At 40.6% G+C, this 16,362-nt stretch overlaps 1 pseudogene; it reads left to right on the top strand.

Annotated features, from left to right (window-relative positions):
- The first annotated feature begins 7,814 nt into the window (after nt 1-7,814).
- LOC120153262 lies at nt 7,815-16,056 on the top strand (annotated as a pseudogene).
- The last annotated feature ends 306 nt before the right edge of the window (nt 16,057-16,362 follow it).

Genomic DNA, 16,362 nt, shown 5'->3' with positions numbered 1-16,362 from the left:
TGCAATCAAATTTGCACCTACAGCTTTACTCTACATATAAAAAAATGTATAAATGAAGAGAGACAGTAGAGATATCTTCATTGATGAGTACACGCGCAAGGTTTATATCCCGCTTACATATATCATATCACAAAAATATATGTTCTTAAGATTATGAAGAACTGCGGGCTCATTCAAATAAATAAGATGCATGAGTTCAACCACACCATTCAGAATTTATGGGTTTACAGGACAGAGATGGCTGGTGGAGACTTTCACAACCTATAACAAATGATATAGTATAAATCATAACCAACCGAACAAGGTCCAAGCATATGTGGAGTTGAATATCACAACGAAGTTCAGTAGGTGATTACAAAATAGTATTTGTTATAAAAATACTCTTAATCATTTGACAGTCAATGCTCAATCATCTTGTTGTAGCCGCTGGTGCTCGAACCCATGACATCTAGGAACAATAAGGATTCTTTTAACCAATGAGATAAGATGGTTCGTGCTTGGTGAGATAAGTTAGAACACTCGAAAAGAGTACAAATAGGATATTCAACCAAATAGAAGTGAAACCTTTATTCCCCCAATTTCTTTAGAGAAAATTGAGCTTATCTAATAACATTATAAAAATTTAGCATTTAATCAATAAAATTTGTGTTGATTTTGGTATTTTTTGGTGCGGAAAAGTTCAATCCATAGCTCTAAAAGGATTCATTGAGTAGCAGAATACAAGCACTAGAATCGCGATGATACTTCTTAAATAGCTCAAATTTTGGTGCCATGGAATCTTTATACGCTATAACATATTTTTTTTTAATTTATGAAAGATTAAGTATAATATATTAAAGGATAAATTATGCCAGATACCATTGAACTTTGTCCACTAACTCGTTTATATCACTAAACTTTTGATTTTAGCAATTATAACATTGAACTTTAATTTTACATTCAATTATGTTACTCTGTCATTAAATTATTAACATGACAATGACATGACTAATAGTTGTTGACGTGACATGTCATTACACTTTTTGGCTGTCGTCGATAGTCAAGCACCGTTTTCATCGATCATATGTCGCAAAAAGATTGATATCAAAATATTCATATTTCACTTCTCTATTGGGCTTTCATGAAACCTACTCAAAATCGACGAAAATCCATTTAAAAGTTCAACATATTAGTACTTCGATCTCTTCAACAAGCAACCGATTAAGCTAGTTTTGAAGAATGATATTCATATTCTCTAAATAATGCTTTTCACCATTTATATTTTTTAACAAATACCCCCAAATCCCATAAATCTAATAAAGCCTCCAAACATCTAAAAAATGGTAGATTTTTTTGTGTTTAATTCTGTCAATTTTGAGTAAGCTTCATGGAAAATTAATCATATGAGGAGAATGAGGAGTCAAATATGAATATTTTGATATCGATTTTGCTGCGAAAGATTATAGGTGATGGGCGGCGATTGGCTACCAGCAACGATAAAAAAATAGCCTTAAAAATAGTTTAGGTACCTATTTTGATTAAAAAAATAACTTTAGGTATTTATTTTGACAAAAAAATATTTTAAGTACATAAATGAAAAAACATGTATACTTTAAGTGCTTATTTGTGATATAAGCCTTAGAAAATTGACTATAATTTGAGTTTGACGTTAATCAGTTAATTGAGATATGACAAAATGTAATCTTAGAGTCTGAAAAGACTATTATATCCTAGTCAATATGTTAACGTCCAACTTAGATGATTATTATTTTTAACAGAAAATGACAATTTTGGAACACATGAATAGTCAGATGATTATTTTATAACCTTTTTAATATGCAAGAGACTCAACGAAACGTCTTATATTCAATAATCATTTTATAATTTTAATAATCGTAACACTCAACAAAATAATATAGTATAATTAGGAGAGAATTTATATACTTTACCCTTAATTTTATTTATTCACAGATGAAGATCGTATGGCGATTTGACCAAATTGACACGCCTTTAACGAATATTTACCTTTTTGGCACCGTTTAATATATATTTCCCGAAGTGGCACCCTTTTGGCTGAGCTGGCGAAAGGCGCGTCCCCGGGGATGCGCTTTACCCGTGTTTTCGCTGAGTTGGATGCCACATGTGGAAGGCGCATCCCCGGGGACGCACCTTCACTGACTCGACTGCCAGTGTGGAAAGCGCATCCCCGGGGACGCGCCTTCCATTAAATGCCATAAATGCCCCCATCCATTTTCCCTTACTACCCCCCTCCTCCCCTATATAAACCCCCTCAACCCTCCCTCATTCTTCACACCAAAATCATATTCTCCTCTCTTATATAACTCAAATTCTCCAACTATTTGAGTTTTAAATTTGTTATTAGTGGTAAGAAATTTATTTTATGTTAGTATTTTTTTAAATAGTTATTATATTTTATATTATATATTTATGTAAATATTATTTTTTATTAAAAAATATTTATATAATTATTATTTATTTAGAATTATTAATTTTTTTGTGCTAATTATATTGTTTTGTCTACAGTTATAATGGAAAATGAAATGCTGTTCCGATTGGATATTGATCATATCTCCAAACATTTTAGCGATATGGTAATATTTTTTATAATTAATGTTAATATTTAAATTTATTTTATTTTAAAGTTATTATGAATTTATATTAATTTTTATTTTTTTATAATGTATATTATTTAGGATACTGATCGTATTTTTATTTATCCATACATATGATTTTATCATTAACATATATATTAAAACGTATACATTAAAATCAACTTATCACTTCACATTTATTCCTAAAAACATCTCGATTCTCATTCCATACAATTTCAATGTCACAATCAACTTATCACTTCACATTTATTCAATTTATCCATCACATTTTATCTAATTTATTCAAACTTCACATAACGTTTTAATTTAAGTTATTCTTAACTTGCTGAACTTTCAAAAGAAGTTAAATTTTGGTTATAATTTACCTGATTTACTGATATATCTAGTGTCCCCGAGGGACATGGGTGACATAATAGGGCAATGATAACATATTCTCTGACAAAATAATGGAAGGCGCGCCCCCGGGAACGCGCCTTCAAGTCCCCTGAGAAATAATTGGTACTGATATGAATAGTGTCCCCGAGGGACATTAGTGACATAATAGGGCAATGATAACATATTCTCTGACAAAATAATGGAAGGCGCTCCCCGGGAACGCGCCTTCAAGTCCCCTGAGAAATAATAGGTACTGATATATCTAGTGTCCCCGAGGGACATGAGTGATATAATAGGGCAATGATAACATATTCTCTGACAAAATAATGGAAGGCGCGCCCCCGGGAACGCGCCTTCAAGTCCCCTGAGAAATAATAGGTACTGATATGAATAGTGTCCCCGAGGGACATGAGTGACATAATAGGGTAATGATAACATATTCTCTGACAAAATAATGGAAGGCGCGCCCCTGGGAACGCGCCTTCATGTGTATAGTACTCCGATTATAGACACTATTATATGCAACATATTATAAACTTTCAAAACAAACTTCAGTTCACAAGCTTTCAAATTCTCAAATTCCCAAACTCTAAATTCTCAAATTCTCTGAAAATGAGTCATCTTTCTACTGTTGTTTTGTATGATGGAGAAATTAAGGAAGCTGAAGAGGGGGGTTATTTTTGAGTCAGATCATTATATCCCCTTAACCTTGAAGAGAAACATCACAATTGAGGAGTTAATCACAAAAATTTCGTTAAAGATTTGTATAGCAGGCCAAAGAAGACTATCTTCACTTCAGTACAGATTTTCTACTGAACTTTTTTCGCTCACGTATACATCATTTCAGCTTTCAAACGATGATGATGTTTCTATGATAGTTGATGCTCATATGGGGAGTTCACAATCTCTTATTGAAATGTATGCCACTTTTATTGAGGTTCGTGCAACTCGTGGTCTCTCATATTCCTCTCACTTTGGCATTGCATATCAAGCTGATCAAGTTGATAGCCCGACACAACTGATCTGTAATGATTTCACATCATTAATGGCGGATCCAACGCCAGATACCATGCCATCAAGTTCAATAGGAAGGCATTCATCTGCAACTGCTTATGATCTCAACCCACGTGGCTTCACGAATAATCCATATGGCAACATCTCTTCTACTTCAAGGGGCAGACATTCATCTGCCAATGTTTTCGACTTACATATGGAAATGCCAACGAGACGGTAGTCTATTCACATCTCACATGATACAATGGCCTCAAGTTCAAGGGGAGGACACGCAAGCGGGAACTTATTTGACCTCAACATTGGATTATCGGAGGAACCCTCATCTCCACCAGAAAAACCTCTTCGGGAGCCAGGTGCAGATGGTGCTGAAACGGGATTATTCGTTGAACCTGACTCACCACAGTTTAACGTACATTCTGATGATGATGAGGATGACGTTCCGATAAATACAACACCAGCCGAACTTCCTGCACATATGTATGAGGCTGATTATGATGCAATGTATGAGCCTGAATTTCCAGATCTTCCTGATGTTGGCAACTATGGACTTCAATCATTTGTCAATGACGGTAATTTACATATTGGAATGGAGTTCGCATCGAAGGAGGAAGTAATGATGGCAATAAAGAGTTACAATATTCGTAACTCAGTTAAGTCCCGAGTTGATCGATCTAACACGGAGAAATATGTCTGCTACTGCGTCCAACGTGACAATGGATGTCAATGGATGGTCTGTGTATCAAAGAGGAAGAGGAATAACAACTTATGGGAACTAACCAGATACAACGGTCCTCATACATGTTGTGCATCAGGTATAAACCAGGATCATCCCAACTTGGACTCCAACATTATTTGTCAAGCAATCATGCCCATTGTGAAGCAAAGCTCTCATATAGCTGTTGCAGTGTTGATTTCGGCTATACAGTCACAATATGGGTACACTGTCTCATATAAAAAAGCGTGGTTGGCAAAACAGAATGTCATTTGCAAACTTCATGGCGAATGGGATTCCTCTTACAACGAGCTGCCCAGTTGGTTTCATGTTGTGCAAAGACTTAATCCCGGGACAATTGTTGAGTTCGAAACTCAACATCATTACGTGAATGATCGAATGGTTCGCGATCGCTGCCAATTTTACCGTGTCTTTTGGACTTACCCTCAGTGTATTAATGCAGTCAAGTACTGTAAACCAGTTGTCCAAATTGATGGTACTTTCTTGTATGAGAAATACAAGCAAGTTTTATTATTGGATGTGGTCCAAGATGGAAACCACAATATTCTTCCTGTTGCGTTTGCCCTCGTTCAAGGAGAAGACACTGAGTCTTGGGCTTTTTTCCTAAAAAATTTACGTTTACATGTTGTCACCAGGGAACGAGTATGCATTATTTCAGACCGAGGAGCCGGGATAAAAGCAGCAATGGACTCTTTGGGTACAATGTATAGACATTCACATGTTCAACATCGTTATTGTGTTCGTCATATTGCTGCAAACTATTACGGAAAATACAAGAAGAACGATGAACGCCAGTTAGTCGTGCGGATGGGTATGTTACTTTTTCCCAATTTTTCTATCAATTCCTTATTACTTATTTATACTTCATATTAACTATTACATATTCCTAATGGCTTAGGTTACGAACTCTTACCTCAAAGGTTTGAGTCGATGCTACAAGAGTTGTTTGGCAAAAATAAGAAGGGGTGCGAGTACATTATGGACATCAACAAAGAAATGTGGACAAATGCATATGACGGGGGGTATCGCTATGGTCATATGACAACAAATTTGGCTGAAGCAATAAATTCAACCTTAAAGGGGACGCGTCATTTACCAGTCACGGCGTTGGTTAAAACGACTTATTTTCGTTTGGGTCAACTCTTTGCAAAGCTCGGTGGACAAGCTCTTACTTGGATGCAAAACAGACATATTTACCACCCAAGACTAGTAGTTGATTTACAGAAAAAAGTGGTTGCATCAAATGGGATGTTAGTTACAAATTTTTCTCGCACCCGTGAATTGTTTCGTGTAACCGAAATGCCACGTCCGCTGCAAGGGATTTGAGCTAACTCTTTCAGAGTTAATCTGCAAGAGATGTGGTGCGATTGCGGTTTCTTTCAAGCACTCAAATATCCATGCTCTCATGTCATTGCTGCTTGCTCACATTCGCATTTGGACTACAAAAATTATGTTGATCCCGCATACCAACTTTCACAAGTATTCAAGGTATATGAATTTGAGTTTCCGCCCATAGGAAACGAAAGAGACCCAAATGAGATTCAAACTTGGCTTACAATTGTACCAGATCCATTGCTATTGAGGGACTCAGGTCGTCCAAAATCTACTAGAATACATTGTGATATGGATATTCGGGAGAAGTCAACAGAACAAAAACGATGTGGGCATTGTAGAAACATCGGGCACAATAGAAAAAAATGTCCAGCTCTGTTATCATCATATAACCGTTAACTCTTATATAATTAATATTGTATTTAAATGAATGTTTTTGTTTCTAATACTTTAATGTTATTGCATTTATATAATTTGTCAATGTATGTACACCTAAATAATTTTTTTAAACTTTTAAATACATAAATATTTTTAATATATTTATTTAATATAATAATTAATATTATTAGTTATAAATTTTTTAAAAATATAATAATAATTCCACCTTCTAAGTAGAGAAAAATATTAAATTAAACAAATTAAAAGTTATTAAAAAATTTATGTATATGATGAAACATTTCATGTTCTGATTGGAGGATTAAATTTATTAAATTAAATTTTCAATAAGACTAATTTCATAAAATATGTAAGTCTTGAAGATTAAATATGTAATTATACTAATTTATTAACTTATGCATCAATATTTTTGTTAAATATTGATAAGAGATGACTAGATTGATAACATTTAAATAATTAACTGATAAAATTAATAGATCGATAATCAAAATCAAAAATAATATAACCATATGTGTAATATTATAATTTCATACATTTTTCCTATAACTACAATAAAGGGAAAACTGGTTTTCATATATTGTTATATCATATTAATGTAGATAATTCACTCCACCTTTAACACACATTAACAAAATACATTTGATAATTCTTAAATTATAATCGAAACATTTTACATAATATATTATTAATTTATAATAATAATAAAAATAAAATATTTATTATTAAACAAAATACGTGGCAGTCGAGCTGGCGAAAGGCGCGTCCCCGGTGATGCGCCTTCCACACGTGGCATCCAACTCAGCGAAAACACGGGTAAAGCGCGTCCCCGGGGACGCGCCTTTCGCCAGCTCAACCGAAAGGGTACCACTTCGGGAAATATATATTAAACGGTGTCAAAAAGATAAATATTCATTAAAAGCGTGTCAGTTTGGTTAGCCAGATCGTATAAGAATGATTTGATCGACCAAAAAAACACAGGGTAGTTGACTTGTTAATAATTAAGTAGTGGGGGTCCAAATAGTTATCACATGCATTGACTTGTCAACGGGATTCGATTTCTGTTAAATAAAATATTCCATTCTCACACGAATAAAAATGTAGAAATGCTCCAGAAGAAATCTCTCGCGGCATCTTATTATTTGGACAATAGCACAAACGAAGTCGGGCCGAAAGGTACATCACCGGCTAGTCTTCCATGATCGATACGCAATAGGGTAATGATAGTAGCATAACAAAGATATTTCCAAATGGTTATCAAATCAATTTACAATTTGTATATAGAAAACAAATGTGGAAATGTGGAACAAGTGAAAGAGAGAGTTGCATGAAAATTCGAACGTGGAACTAGGGAAAGAGTATTAATTTTCAATCTTTATTCATATGCATCTTTCTCTGGTTATCTGCTTTTCCCTTGCAATGGAGAATTCGAGCAAAACAAGTGTTTTCCCCCTTCAAAACCTCTTGTTTCTCTTATTCTTCATCCAATACCTTGTCGTTCCGGTTACAGGAGATGCCCCGGTTACCTCTTACGACCCTGTAGAAACCATCACGATTGATTATGGTTCTTCCAAGGGTGGCACATCTCAGGATCAACGTCCTTGGTTCCGAGATGGCAGTGGGAAATTCAATCTCATAGAGCAACCAAACAATAATGTCACGGACCACGAGCCCACAACCGAGGTTAGCCCATGAAGAGCAGCCCAAGTGGTGTTTTGGACCTTCTAGAAGCCACAAAGACTTAGGTGGCATTCAAATATGTATAGATAATGCCCACTTGTTTTTTGTAGGTAAAGATTAATCTCGACCGTCGATGTAATTAGATCTTAGTCGTTCATTGAGGGGAGCTTTAGCTATAAATAGAGGCCTCCCCTCCTCATTTGTACTCACTCCTTCACTTTGAGAAATCATAAGAGCATTCTTCTCTCAAAGCTTTCTTATCTTCCTTCTTGTGTTAGTTCTCTTGTCTAGCTTCCATCGAGTTTCTAAGCATCCTTGCTTAGGATATTTTCAGGCTTACTTAGTCGCGATCACTAAGAAAGCGACTAAGGCTGCACGTTCCGAGGCGTCGAAGTTCCAAGGGCGTGACAAGTGGTATCAGAGCTAGTTCTACGAGAAATGGCACAACACAACCAAGACGAGGTCCCCACAAGTGAAGTGATGGAGACTCGCGCTGCTGTGGCAAAGAAACGAGGGAGCTCGAAGGATATTGTGGCTTCGTTTTAGCAAAGGGTCGGTAGATTAGAAGACCGATATAATGAAGTCCAAGAGACTCAAGACTCGGTTGAATCTCGCTTGGAGAAGGTGGAGATCGTAGAGGATGTACTCCGTGAAGAAACCCAAGCACTCATCAGCGAGTTGACGGAGAACGTAGACGAGCGTACCAGAGGCCTCGAGAGCATGTACTTGGCTATGAGGGTCGAAATAATACGGGAGGTAAAGGAGCTCAAGAGCGAGCTGCTCGTCTACAAGGGTGCCGTGTTGAATGGAGTGACTGGGGAGGCGCAAGCACCAAGACACAGGATCGATGTCCCTAAGCCGAAGGAGTATAAGGGGAGTTGAAATGCCCAAGATGTGGAGAATTTCATTTGGAGCATGGAGCAATTCTTCCGTGGCATGGGTATCGGGGATGATACCACCAAGGTAAATGTTGCTTCCAATTATCTTACCGATGTTGCTATGTTATGGTGGCGTCGTAGGTGTTCCGAGATTACAAAACCAATCGGGACGTGGGAGGAGTTCGTGGGAGAACTCAAGGAGCATTTCTATCCGAAGAATGCCATGCACGAGGCTCGAGCAAAATTGAAACAATTAAAGCATGACCGATCTATCTTGGAGTATGTCAAAAACTTCACAGAGATCAAGATGCAAATCCCGGACTTGGGCGAGTCTGAAGGTTACTTTGCATTCATGGATGGACTACAACGTTGGGCCAACATGGAGATTCAAAGGAGGGGAGTGACCGAACTCTCCAAGGCATTAGATGCAGCCGAAGCTATTGCCCCGTTTGAAGCAAAAAGGACCGACTCTCTCCAATCCAGGTCGAAACCCAAAGGTAATAGTGGGGGAGAAAAGGCCAAAGGAAACTTTCACAAGCCAACGGGAAATCATGGGAAACCGAATGATCGACCCAAAAAGCTCTTCAATCCTTGGGAGAAGAATGGGGAATTATCATGCTTTTCTTGTGGAGGAAATCATATGAAACGAGATTGTCCTTAACTTGTGAAAGTTGCTGCCATCAAGGAGAATGATGGGGTAGAGAGTGAGACTCTCAAACTTGGCTTCATCCTTAGCACCATGGAGGTCAAGAAGGGCCACAAGAAGAAGGGATTGATGTACGTAGACATCACCGTCGCAAGCCAAAAAATGAGCGCACTGGTGGACACAGGTGCCTCAGAATTGTTCATGTCCGAACAAATTGCCAAGAGACTTGGCCTTCATGTGGAGAAGACAACGGGATCCATCAAAACCGTGAATGCCAAAGAAGTTCCAATTGCGGGGGTCGCAAAGGGAATCGAGCTAACCGTCGGAGGTTGGTCCGGAAAGGAAGCCATTAAGGTAATCCCTCTCGATGACTTCGACTTTGTTCTTGGGTTAAGTTTTTTGGACCGAATAAATGCTTTCCCAGTGCCTTTTGCCGATTGCTTGTGTATCCTGGATCCAAAACAACAATGCATTGTTCCCGTGAGCCGAGGGCCCGGAATTGAGGCCAAGATGTTGTCTGCAATCTAATTCTCGAAGGCGGTGCGCAAGGAAGAACCGACCTTCTTAGCTACCTTGGTGTGCGACGAACCAACCACGACCAAGGGAATTCCCGACATGGTAAGTCATGTCTTGGCAGAATTCAAAGATGTGATGCTTGCCGAGTTACCCAAGAAGTTACCTCCAAATGGGGAGGTGGATCACAAGATTGAGCTTGTGGAGAATGCAAAGCCCCCCGCTCGGGCCCCTTAACGAATGGCTCCACCCGAGTTAGAGGAGATGCGCAAACAATTGAAGGATCTCCTCGATGTCGGATACATCCGACCATCCAAGTCCCCCTATGGTGCACCGGTGCTATTTCAAAAGAAGCACGATGGTTCTCTACGGATGTGCATAGATTACCGAGCTTTAAACAAGCTCACAGTAAAGAACAAGTATCTCATTCCCCTCATTACGGACTTGTTCGATCAACTTGGTGGTGCAAGGTGGTTCACCAAGCTAGATTTACGATCGGGATATTACCAAGTCAGGATAGCCGAAGGAGATGAACCGAAGACAGCTTGTGTGACCAGGTACGGCTCTTACGAATACCTTGTGATGCCCTTTGGCCTCACGAATGCTCCGGCCACCTTCTGCACATTGATAAACAAGGTACTACAACCCTTTCTAGATCATTTCGTTGTAGTTTACCTTGATGATATTGTGGTGTACAGTAAGACCTTAGAGGAACACATCGAACACTTGAGAAGAGTGTTCCAAGTCTTACGAGATAACAAGCTCTATGTTAAAGAGGAAAAGTGCTCGTTCGCTCATAAGGAGGTGTCGTTCCTAGGCCATGTCGTTGGAGGAGGCAAGCTCCAGATGGACAAAGACAAGATCCGGGCGATTGATGAGTGGAAGCCACCCACCAAGGTAACTGAATTGTGAGCATTCTTGGGGCTAGCCAACTACTACCGACGGTTCGTGAAGGGCTATTCCAAGATTGCCACACCTTTGACCGAGCTACTCAAGAAGGACAAGGTGTGGGAATGGAGCATGAAATGTCAAGATGCTTTTAAAAAGCTCAAGGAGGCCATGGTGAATGAGCCCGTGTTGGTGTTGCCAGACAACACCAAGCCTTTTGTAGTCTTCACTGATGCATCCGATGTTGCCATTGGTGGAGTCCTCATGCAAGAGGGACATCCGGTTGCATACGAGATCCGGAAGCTCAACGAGACCGAGAAGAGGTACTCGATTCATGAAAAAGAGATGACGGCAGTTGTACACTGCTTACGCACATGGCGACATTACTTGCTTGGGTCCAAGTTCGTGGTGTTCACGGATAATGTTGCTAACAGTTACTTCCTCACCCAAAAGAAGTTGTCCCCCAAGCAAGCTCGTTGGCAAGAGTTTCTTGCCGAGTTCGATTTTTCCTTGGAGTACAAGCCAAGGAAAGTGAATTGTGTTGCAGATGGCTTAAGCCGAAGGTATGCCATCGAAACTGTGAAAGGTACTCTCCTCGAGAGAATCAAAGAATGATTACCCCATGATCCTGTGGCCGAACGAATCATTGAGGGAGCCAAAGAGGGGCGAACCTGGGAGTTTTGGCTCGAAGGATAATTGTTTTACCACCGAGGCCATCGTCTCTTTGTGCCTCGATATGGGAAGTTACGCAAAGAGCTCATGAAGGAATGCCATGATTCCAAGTGGGCGGGACACCCGGGAGTTGATCGGACTATGGCCCTACTTTCGGAGCAATACTATTGGCCGCACATGGCTGAAGATGTGCAGGCCTATGTGAAGACTTGTCTTGTATGCCAACAAGACAAGATCGAGACAAAGAAACCGACGGGACTGCTGCAACCATTGCCCATTCCGGAACGCTCATGGGAAAGTATTTCCATGGATTTTATCATAGGTTTGCCCAAAACTAATGGACTTTCAAGTATAATGGTTGTGGTTGACAGGTTTTCAAAGTATGCGAAGTTCATACCGACATCTAAAGTCTGTCCAGCCGTGGAGGCGGCTCGACTTTTCCTGAAGCATGTGGTAAAGTATTGGGGAATGCCGAAAACCATCATTAGTGACCGGGACACGCGGTTCACAGGGAGGTTCTGGACGGAGTTGTTCAAACTGATGGGATCGAGCTTGAACTTTTTCACCGCAGTTCATCCACAAACCGATGGGCAAACTGAGCGAGTGAATGCTCTGTTAGAGATCTATTTGAGGCACTACGTGAGTGCCAACCAACGAGATTGGTCAAAGCTGTTGGATGTGGCCCAATTTTCCTACAACTTGCAACGGAGCGAGGCGACAAACCAAAGTCCGTTCGAGATCGTGACCGGGCAACAACCGATGACACCTAACACGGTTGTTACCAAATATGAGGGGCCTAATCCATCAGCACACAACGTTGCCAAGGAGTGGCACGAGCAACACGACTTAGCCCGAGCTTGTTTGAACAAGGCGAGAAAACGGACCAAGAAGTGGGCTGACCGAAAGCGGAGGGACATGAACTTTGAAGTTGGCGACCTTGTCCTTGCAAAATTGGCCAACGTTTTGTGCCATGCGGACGTGCACAAGGGGCTTGTTCGAAGATACGAGGGTCCTTTTCGAGTCGTGAAGCGAGTAGGCACCATGGCCTACAAATTGGAGTTGCCTCCAACCATCCGAGCGTATCCCGCCATCCATGTTAGCCTGCTCAAACCATACCATCAGGATACCGAGGATCCAGATCGAGGCAAGTCACACCGAGCGCCAGTCGGAGTAGCGATCTCCTATGACAAGGAGATCCAAGATATACAGGCGGAGAGAGTTATTAGACGACCAGGACACCGCCCGAGGCATGAGTACTTCGTTTTGTGGAAGGGACAACCCGAGTGCGAAGGGAGTTGGGAGCATGCCGAGGGACTCTGGTAGTTCAAAACCCGAATAGATCAATTTCATGCCAGACGAGTGACGAGGGCGTCACCAGAACGAGTGGGGGAGAATGTCACGGACCACGAGCCCACAACCGAGGTTAGCCCATGAAGAGCAGCCCAAGTGGTGTTTTGGACCTTCTAGAAGCCACAAAGACTTAGGTGGCATTCAAATATGTATAGATAATGCCCACTTGTTTTTGGTAGGTAAAGATTAATCTCGACCGTCGATGTAATTAGATCTTAGCCGTTCATTGAGGGGAGCTTTAGCTATAAATAGAGGCCTCCCCTCCTCATTTGTACTCACTCCTTCACTTTGAGAAATCATAAGAGCATTCTTCTCTCAAAGCTTTCTTATCTTCCTTCTTGTGTTAGTTCTCTTGTCTAGCTTCCATCGAGGTTCTAAGCATCCTTGCTTAGGATATTTTCAGGCTTACTTAGTCGCGATCACTAAGAAAGCGACTAAGGCCGCACGTTCCGAGGCGTCGAAGTTCCAAGGGCGTGACAATAAGAACAAGTCACAGGCGATTCCATCTCAATCGCCCTCATCAGTTGATCCGGTCCCTTACACTACAGCTCGTGTATCTTACTCAGAGTTCACCTACTTAATTCCCCTCACCACAGGACCAAAATTCATTCGCGTCTACTTCTATCCAACTTCATATTCAGGCTTTCCTTCTAATAAAGCTTTCTTCTCTGTTAAAGCTGGTCAGTTTACCCTTCTTCGAAATTTCAGTGCTGTACTTCATGCTTCAAGTGAACATCCACTAGTCAAAGAATATATTTTGTACACGTTGATGAAGGTCGGCGGTTAAACTTAACGTTCGTCCCAAGTCCTGATATCGCTGCTTCTTATGCCTTCATCAATGGAATCGAAGTTGTTTCCATGCCACCCAATCTATATTATGGAGCAGTCGGTGATGAAGATGGAGTACCTTTCTAGGCCAGGGCCAGGGAAGCTTGTACACCGTAGGAAACGACGCCTCCGTTGAGCTGATGTATCGAATCAACGTCAGCGGGAGCGAAATCTCGCCGAAAAATGACACTGGGATGTTCAGGGCCTGGTTAAATGACGAAGACTATTTGACAATAGCGAAACCAACTAACCAAGTGCTCTTCCTGTTAATATCAGTGTTAATCTCACCTTCAGCAGTATACCATCGTTCTCTGCTCCAAGGGAAGTTTATCTGACTGCAAGATCCATGGGGACGAGCAAGACGGAGAATAAGATCTATAACCTGACATGGGAGTTTCCGTTTGATTCTGGGTTCAAGTACTTAGCAAGGTTACATTTTTGCGAGTTCCAGAGAGAGGTAACGAAACAAAGCGATAGAGTCTTCAAGATTTTCTTGGCTAATTTAACTGCAGAAACTCAAGCAGAGTTATAGCTTGGAGTGGTGGAAACGGGGTTCCAGTATATCGGGATTATGTTTGTTCCAATAGGAAGCAAAGGAAATCAAAAGCAGCAAAATCTCACTATTGCTTTGCATCCTTCGCCAGCTTGGAGAACTCTTTATTCTGATGCAATATTGAATGGGGTAGAAATCTTCAAATTGAGCAACGGTTTTGATTTAGCCGGACCCAATCCTGATCCAATCAGGATAAATCAACAAACAAATTCACCACCGACCTCAACCAAATCCAATAACGACAAGAAACCAGTATTCGACATAGTGGGGGGCGTAATATCGTACATCGTTGTTCTGTCTATTCTTTGTTTCTTCTTTTTCCGTCGAAAGATGAGACAGAAAGATGCCGGTTCCAATAAGGGTATTCTACAGTTGAGTCAGGTTTCCTCTACAATGAAATCATCCAAGCCATCCGAGTCTTGTGGCTCATCTCTGCCTTCTGATCTTTGTCGCTGTTTTTCACTGGCTGAGATCAAAGGAGCAACCAACAACTTCGACGATGTTTTCATTGTCGGTTTCGGAGGCTTCGGCAACGTGTACAAAGGATTCATCGATAGTGGTGCCACCCAAGTTGCAATCAAACGGTTGAACCCGGGGTCTCAACAAGGTGCTCATGAATTCAGGACCGAGATCGAGATGCTTTCCCAGCTACGACACGTTCACTTGGTGTCATTGATAGGCTACTGCAATGATGGTGGCGAGATGATCCTCGTATACGATTACATGTCACGTGGGACACTTCGTAATCATCTTTACAACTCCGACAACCCTCCACTTCCATGGAAACAAAGGCTAGAGATTTGTCTTGGTGCCGCAATCGGGTTGCAGTATCTTCACTCAGTTGCTAACCACCCAATCATTCATCGAGACGTCAAGACAACAAATATCCTGTTGGATGAGAAATGGGTGGCTAAGATTTCGGATTTCGGGTTGTCTAGAATTGGCCCCACGAACATGTCCCAAACCCATGTCAGCACGGTTGTTAAAAGCATCATCGGTTATTTGGATCCCGAGTATTCCCGTCGAGGACAACTGAAAAATCCGATGTTTATTCATTCGGAGTGGTCCTTTGTGAAATATTATGTGCTAGGCCACCACTCATCCGGTCGGCCGAGAAGGCTCAGATATAAGCTTAGAACCATGGTTCCAACAATGCCGTCAAAATGGAACACTTGACAAAATCATCGATCCATTTTTGAAAGGTAAGATTGTGCCCGAGTGTTTGAAAAAGTTCACTGAAGTGGTAATGAATTGCTTGGATGATGAAGGAACAGAGAGGTCATCGATGGATGCTGTGGTATGGGGCCTACAGTTCGTTCTGCAATTACAAGAACTTGCCGAGGAGGAGGAGGGGCATACGGCAAATGTCGGTGCAGTCATCGTTGCCGAGACCCCTTTTACAGGCTACGGAATGGAAGATGACAGTGAGGAAGTGTTCAGTAGCATTGGCGATCATGTCATGAATTCCAAGAGCATTAGTACTTTCAATTTGACAACAAGTGATGAACAAAGTTTTATGACAGAAGATTCTGATAAAAACACGACCAAGGGCAGTGTTTTCCGAGATTAGAGATCCCCAAGGACGATGATCGAAACATGCAAGCTTGTTGATGAGGAATCTCAAGAGTAATGCCAAGTCCATTTTAGAAAGATCCAATAGATTTCAAGGTGGTTTCATGTATGCTTAGATAAATTGCATCTATAATCTTCAATATTAACCTACACCATAAACAGCTGCCTCAAACAATAGAATTTGGCTTAAACAGTCCTCCACATTATTCGCTTTGGGTTTATTGAGCCAATGATATGTTATCACGATTAAACATCAAAGATCTAACTTAAACAACCCAGGACTCAATGAAAAGAGAAAAGGAAACAGGTGAATACTGGTAAAT

This window comes from Hibiscus syriacus, unplaced genomic scaffold (assembly GCF_006381635.1).
Source record: "Hibiscus syriacus cultivar Baekdansim isolate YM2019G1 unplaced genomic scaffold, ASM638163v2 tig00111099_pilon, whole genome shotgun sequence".
Lineage (NCBI taxonomy): Eukaryota > Viridiplantae > Streptophyta > Magnoliopsida > Malvales > Malvaceae > Hibiscus > Hibiscus syriacus.
Note: the sequence above shows the minus strand (reverse complement) of the source record. Positions and strands in the feature narration are given on the sequence as shown.